Source organism: Cyanistes caeruleus, chromosome 19, assembly GCF_971803275.1.
Source record: "Cyanistes caeruleus chromosome 19, bCyaCae1.hap1.1, whole genome shotgun sequence".
Taxonomy (NCBI): Eukaryota; Metazoa; Chordata; class Aves; order Passeriformes; family Paridae; genus Cyanistes; species Cyanistes caeruleus.
The window spans coordinates 11,719,532-11,726,880 of record NC_141719.1 but is presented as its reverse complement, the minus strand read 5'-3'; the positions used below and the strand labels follow the sequence as shown (position 1 = coordinate 11,726,880).

Genomic DNA, 7,349 nt, shown 5'->3' with positions numbered 1-7,349 from the left:
ATCCATGCAGATCCCTTCCAGCTCAGAATATTCTGTGCTTCCATGATTTCAAACACAAGTGGTGCCTGCAAAACCTCCAGAGTCACATTTGCAGTGAACAAAGACACCCACCTGCACATCATTTCAAATCCTGCCTTTGATCTCAGGTTCCGGTAACAACCTTCTCCCCATCCAATTACTTGTCTTACAATTGACATAGAAATATTAAATTCCTAAGAACTAAAGCGCTTTCAAAGTATAACCTACTTTTAAAGTAGACAAGATTTATTGTGGAAGCATTTGCTTTCTAGTCCTTGTCATTATCAAAGTCACTGATGCCTCATCAGCAGCTCCATAAGTGAGGCCTCCAAACACGATGTCTAGTTGCCTTTTGCTGAGCACTGTTTGCTGGCTGAGCTCTGATGATGGCAGTCTGGCACAAGTCCAGATTTTTGTTGGTGTTGCATTTGGTCAGGGTGTGATTTCAGCAGAGGAACCCCAGCAAAAGCATTTGCCATTGCAAAGGAAGTCAAACAGCCATCGTGGAAGTGCTCCATCCCTGGAAGTGTTCAAGGCCAGGGCGAAGCAACCTGGTTTAGTGAAGGTGACCCTGCTCATGGCAAGGGTGGAATGAGATGAGCTTTAAAGTCACTTCCAAGTCAAACCATTCTGTGATTCCATGATCCTTCAGAAGCAGCAACAGCAGGACACAACTGAGCAAAGAACAATTTGGTAAATGCTACTGTAGCAGGAGTCTTGACCTACAGATATCACTACAAAGTGACTATCCCAGAGGAGGACTTCCCTGTAAGGGTCACACCACTGCCTCACAGCCACATCCAGCCCCTTCTGCCTCCCTGGTGGCACTAGAGCTGGTCCTGGCTGAGCCCCTCTGACTGTGTGGCAGGTGGTGGCCCTGTCACCATCCCCTATGACTCTATAACCATGTGACCATGGTGTGCTGTGGGCATCCTTCTGCTGCCACACACTTCCAGGCGCAATCAAGTCTGTCCTGCACCCCTCTGACCATTGCTAAGTAGCAGAGGCAGCCGCTGGCAATGTGGGCTCACTGCTGCTAGCCACAGCATCCAGAAAACAGCTCAAATTAAAACTGGGAAATCTTTGCAATGGAGCAAGCACCAGGCTTCTGGTGGCGGCGGCAGCAGCAGCAGCAATGGTGCCCCTGGTCCACACCTCTGCCTGGTCCCAGCTCTCATCATAAATTGCTGCACTAACCTACTTGGAGAGGCATTAACTTTCTCTCCTAAAACAAGGTGCAATTAGTTGGGCTTAAAAGAACACCAAGCGGTGCTAATTACTCGCTAAAAGATGAATAGAATTAAGCCAGAGAAGCAGAAAATTACCTTTGTGGGAGATCTGTTGCAGAGTTTAACTGAACAAGGATGGTAGCTGGATTGACAATGAAGAATTTGTCTTTTAACACCAGTTCACTAGCACCTTGACTATCGCCTTTTGTTTGCTCCTGGAAATCACCTAGAGTTTTAATTAATAATTAAATAATAAATAATAACGTGCAAATAAATAATTAATCAATATTTACTTAATAATTAATAAATAGTATTTAATTAATATTTAATTAATAATCAATAAATGGTGAGGAGGTTTCTCCTCCTCCTCCCTGCTGCCTGGCGCCGACTTTTGCTTATTGCTGGCTTGCTGTAATTAATAAAAACCTTTCCTTATATATCTGTTTCTAGTGTATTTATAACAATAATTAATAAATATTAGCTAACTAACAACTAAATATTAAATATTTAATCAATTATTGATAAGTAATATTTAATTAATATTTAATAGTATTAAATAATCATTAGTAAATAATAACAAACTAATAAATAATAAATATTTAATTAAATAATGATTAACAAATAGTATTTAATAATAGTAGATAATATTTAATCATTATTTATTAATATTTAGTTAAACTAATACATATAAAGATAATATATCTTGTTAAAAGTAATTGTAATTAATAATAATTTTATTATTTTAATAAAACGAGCAAAACAAAGCAATGTAATAAAGAAAATCGTTATTATTTTAAATAAAATCAAACTAAAAATAATAAAAATGAAAAAAACCCAGCTTTATTCCCGATATTTTAAACATTATCTTCAATCCAGAAACTACAAAACAGCTCCTCTCTGTCCCGCAGAAACAACAGCTCGTCTCCCTGTGCCACTCCAGACCCTGCACCCACCCTAGGGCCTATAAGCCCACCCCAGAGTCAATGTCCCAGCCCCACAGTGAATTCAGCAGCAGCCCTACAGTGGCTATCAAAGACACAGACAAAATCCCAGCACTGCCAGCATTTCAGCTCCCATGTTACGGTCTCATTATTTTGGCCCTACCCATTTTGTTCTATTTCCAGTCACAGGACCCAGCCCCAACATCCATATCACAGGCCTACAGTGATTCCAGCACACAGATCCTACAGTGGCAATCCCATTATCAGTCCCTATCCCAGCCCCCCAGTGATTTCAGCTCTAGCCCTGGAGAGCCCTTCCCAGCCCCACAGTGATTTCAGCTCTTGGCCCACAAGCTTTATTTCACTGCAAGCTCTTCTTCCAGCTCCAGATGCGTGTTTCTTCAGTGCTGCTGGCTGAAATTTCTCCAGGTTCAAGGCGCAGGATCTTCCTCCTGTCTCCAGCTCGGCAACATTTCAGCTCCCACCCTAGGGCCTAGAAGCCCACCCCAGAGTCAATGTCCCAGCCCCACAGTGAATTCAGCAGCAGCCCTACAGTGGCTATCAAAGACACAGACAAAATCCCAGCACTGCCAGCATTTCAGCTCCCATGTTACTGTCTCATTATTTTGGCCCTACCCATTTTGTTCTATTTCCAGTCACAGGACCCAGCCCCAACATCCATATCACAGGCCTACAGTGATTCCAGCACACAGATCCTACAGTGGCAATCCCATTATCAGTCCCTATCCCAGCCCCCCAGTGATTTCAGCTCTAGCCCTGGAGAGCCCTTCCCAGCCCCACAGTGATTTCAGCTCTTGGCCCACAAGCTTTATTTCACTGCAAGCTCTTCTTCCAGCTCCAGATGCGTGTTTCTTCAGTGCTGCTGGCTGAAATTTCTCCAGGTTCAAGGCGCAGGATCTTCCTCCTGTCTCCAGCTCGGCAACATTTCAGCTCCCACCCTAGGGCCTAGAAGCCCACCCCAGAGTCAATGTCCCAGCCCCACAGTGAATTCAGCAGCAGCCCTACAGTGGCTATCAAAGACACAGACAAAATCCCAGCACTGCCAGCATTTCAGCTCCCATGTTACGGTCTCATTATTTTGGCCCTACCCATTTTGTTCTATTTCCAGTCACAGGACCCAGCCCCAACATCCATATCACAGGCCTAGAGAGATTCCAGCACACAGATCCTACAGTGGCAATCGCATTATCAATCCATATCCCAGCCCCACATTGATTTCAGCACCAGTCCTACAGTGGCTATCACAGACGCAGGCAAAATCCCAGCACTGCCAGCTTTTCAGCTCTCATATTACAGCCCCCTGTTTTTGGCCCTGACTGTCTTGTTCTATTTCCAATCACAGGACCCAGCCCCAACATCCATATCACAGGCCTAGAGAGATTCCAGCACACAGATCCGACAGTGGCAATCCCATTAGCAGTCCCTATCCCAGCCCCACAGTGATTTCAGCTCTAGCCCTGGAGAGCCCTTCCCAGCCCCAGTGATTTCAGCTCTTGGCCCACAAGCTTTATTTCACTGCAAGCTCTCTTCTTCCAGCTCCACATCCGCTTCTTTTTCCCCCTCTCTGGTAGGTGAAGCTGCTCCAGTTTGAGATAAAGGGTCTTTTTCCTTGGTTCCAGCTCTGAGGTTTCACCTCCAGGCTGAGAAATGCCACTCCCACCCCATCCCAACCCCAAAGCAATCTTTACTGTATTTACAGCCTGCCCCGTTGTGTACCATTCTATGCTTGCTTCCCACATGTACAGTCACTATCCCCTCAGAACAGTGTTTCCAGCAGTCCCCATACCAGCCCCAGTGATTTCAGCTTCAGTCCCACAAGCTTTATTTGACTGCCAGCTCTTGTGCTGCGCTTCTGCCTCCTCATCTTCCCAGCAGTGACACATCATGCTGCTTTCTGGCTCTCCAGGCAGGATCTCTGTTTTAGCTCTAGCTCTCTGTGGTTTGAGTTTAGCTCTTGAACCCACATTCCAGCCCCAACCTGACCATCCTTACTGCAGGAACAGCTTTGCAAGGCCCTATCCCAGCCCTTACTCTGACTTCAGCTCCAGCCATGCAGTTTGCATCCCAGCTCCATATTCCTTATCCCAGCCCCACAACAGTTTTATTCTAAACCCTACCATGTTTCTGTCTGCTCCAGCTCTGCTTCCTCAGTTCCAGCTCCTCAGCTTCCCACTACTGGTGGCTGAAAGCTGCTCCTGCTTCTCACTGCAGCCCGGGGCTGTTGATAAGGCCACAAATCAGTTATTATTATCACTTCAATGTCTCTAGATACTGTCCGACCCACCCTAATGGGAGCCCAACTTTGGGGCCACTTGAGGCCTCAAGCCCAACAGGTACCTTCCCCTTCCCCCTGGGTCTCAGCCCAGCACTGGCCCAAAGGCCCCCCCCTCACCCCCCCCTCACCCCCCTGGCAGAACCAGGGGCTGGGAATAGCCATTGGGCCCCTGCTCCCCCATCCCAAAAGGTGCCCTTGGGCCCTCTCAGCCCCTCAGACTCTCCTTGGTACCAGCAGACAGGGGCTGCTAATCCCCCAGGCACCTCATGCAGGCCCTGAGCTGCAGCTCCATCCCCTTCCCCCATGGCATTTATCCAGCTCCAGCCTCAGTTATTTCCATTGCCCCACATTGGTTTAGGCATGATTCCAGTGCCAAGGTCTTTATTCCACACCCTGGGGCTTTATGTCTCCACTGGTCCCACCATGGGTGTTTCAGCCCCAGCCCCACAATCTCTACTGAATTAACATCAGCTATCCAGCAAAAAAGCCCCTAAAGTAATTAATTTTAATAATTAATTAATAAATAATATTTAATTAATAACTAAATCATAAATAATAATAATGAACTCATAAATAATCAATATTTTATTAATTAATAATTTATATTTATTTAAGATTTAATTAATAATCAATAAATATTAATAAGTATTAGCTAACTAATAAATAAAAATAAATAAAAATATTTAATTAAATAATTATTAATAAATATTTAATTAATATTTAATAGTATTAAATAATTAGTAAATAACAAACTAATAAATAATAAATATTTAATTAAATAATGATTAACAAATAGTATTTAATAATAGATAATATTTAATCATTATTTATTAATACTTAGTTAAACTAATACATATAAGGATAACAATATATCTTGTTAAAAGTAATTATAATTAATAATAATTTTATTATTTTAATAAAACGAGCAAAACAAAGCAACGTAATAAAGAAAATCATTATTATTTTAAATAAAATCAAACTAAAATAATAAAAACGAAAAAACCCAGCTTTATTCTCGATATTTTAAACATTATCTTCAATCCAGAAACTACAAAACAGCTCCTCTCTGTCCCGCAGAAGCAGCAGCTCGTCTCCCTGTGCCACTCCAGACCCCGCACCCGCCTCCGGCCGCCCGAAAAGCCCAGGACGTGGCAGAAAGAATTGGCCATGACCGGCCCCGCCGCCCCAGGACACCGCCAGCCCCCAGATGCTGGCCCCAGCAGACGCGGGCATGGCGCCCGACCTCACCGGCGCTCCCCAGTTCAGTGAGCGCAGGGCTCCCGTCCTGGCGCACCGGCGCTCCCTGGATCGCTCACGCCGCCGCTCGCCGCCGCTCGCCGCCGCCGCCGCCGCCGCCGCCGCCGCCGCCGCCGCCGCCTCTCCACCGCTCGCCGCCGAACTAACGCCCGCACCCCTCCAGCTCACGCTATTTATGGCCCACGGCCGGCCAGCCCAGCCAATCACAGCCCGAGGCAGCGCCAGGCCCGCCAATCCCAGCCCGCCCATTCCCGCCGCGCTCGCCTCCGCGACCCCCCGCTGTCCCCTCAGGCCCCGCTCCCGCGATCCCGCCCGCTCCCCCCCTTCTTCCCGTTTCTTTGGGCGAAGTTACGGCCGGGACCTGAACGGGGAGCCCCCGCCCACCCTTCCCGGGACCCAGCAGCACCTCTCGGGGCTGCGGCAGCTCGGCTCTGCCGGCTCCCAAAGCGACAGCGGCCGGAGCGGCACCCCAGCAAAACGGGGGAGCGGGAACGGGCCACGACTGAGCGGGCTGAGCTTGGCGGGACCGCGCCTGGATTCAAAGGGTGGCTGTGATTGGCCACCTAGAACCCTGACCTAGAACCATAACCTAGAACCCTGACCTAGAACCATAATCTAGAACCATAATCTAGAACCATAACCTAGAACCCTGACCTAGAACCCTGACCTAGAACCATAACCTAGAACCCTGACCTAGAACCCTAACCTAGAACCCTCACCTAGAACCATGACCTAGAACCCTAACCTAGAACCCTGACCTAGAACCCTGACCTAGAACCATGACCTAGAACCATAACCTGGAACCCTGACCTAGAACCATGACCTAGAACCATAACCTGGAACCCTGACCTAGAACCGTAATCTAGAACCATGACCTAGAACCCTGAACTAGAACCCTGAACTAGAACCCTGACCTAGAACCAATCCACCGGGATTGGCGGAAGCTTTGAGGCTGCGGCCCATGGGAGCGCGAGGTGCTCAGTTGGGCGGAGCCAGGGGTGCTCGCAGGGTCCGCGGTCGCCCTGGGCCCCGCTCACCAGACTCCCGTCCCCTTCTCCGGCCCTCTCTATTGCCCTGGTCCCGCCTAAAAGGCCCCCGCAGAGCCTCTATCGGAGCGCCCCAGCGGCACTCGGGGCAGGGGGCGGGGAGAGGCGTAGCCACCAGCTCGCCCGGGTGTGGTGCCAGCTCGCAAAGCTGCGATGGCAGCGCGGAGCAGGGAGCAGCGGTGGGGAGGGCGTGCACAGCTCGCTGCGGGCTCTGAGCGCCTCTTCCCTCGCAGCGGTTCCTCTTCTGCGGGGACTTGGACTGCCCGATTAGGTGCTGGCCGAGGTAAACACCTTAGCAAAATACCTAAGTGCCCGCCCCTCTCCTGCTGCAGGTCCGCTGCTCACCGTCCTTCTCCCCGCAGTCCGTCCGTGAAGCTGAAACTGATCTGCCACCCGCCACTGCTGCTATTCTTAGCCGCCGGCCTGCACGGCCGCCGCTCCTTTTAGCGCAGTGTCCCTGCTCCCAGCCGTGTCACTTTACACACTTAACGCTATTTCACCCCTCCCTGCTATTTACAGACACCGCCCCGCTCACTCCCTCCCCAGGCTCGGCAGCCGCGGA

At 48.8% G+C, this 7,349-nt stretch overlaps 1 long non-coding RNA gene across 1 annotated transcript; it reads right to left on the bottom strand.

The window, feature by feature from the left end:
- Nucleotides 1–298: 298 nt before the first annotated feature.
- On the bottom strand, nucleotides 299–5,975 carry LOC147649855 (uncharacterized). The gene is made up of 4 exons (XR_015278044.1): nucleotides 5,733–5,975; nucleotides 4,327–4,427; nucleotides 1,344–1,473; nucleotides 299–692 (listed from the first exon to the last, which is right to left on the bottom strand). It is a non-coding gene; the product is annotated as an uncharacterized LOC147649855 (long non-coding RNA).
- Nucleotides 5,976–7,349: the final 1,374 nt, after the last annotated feature.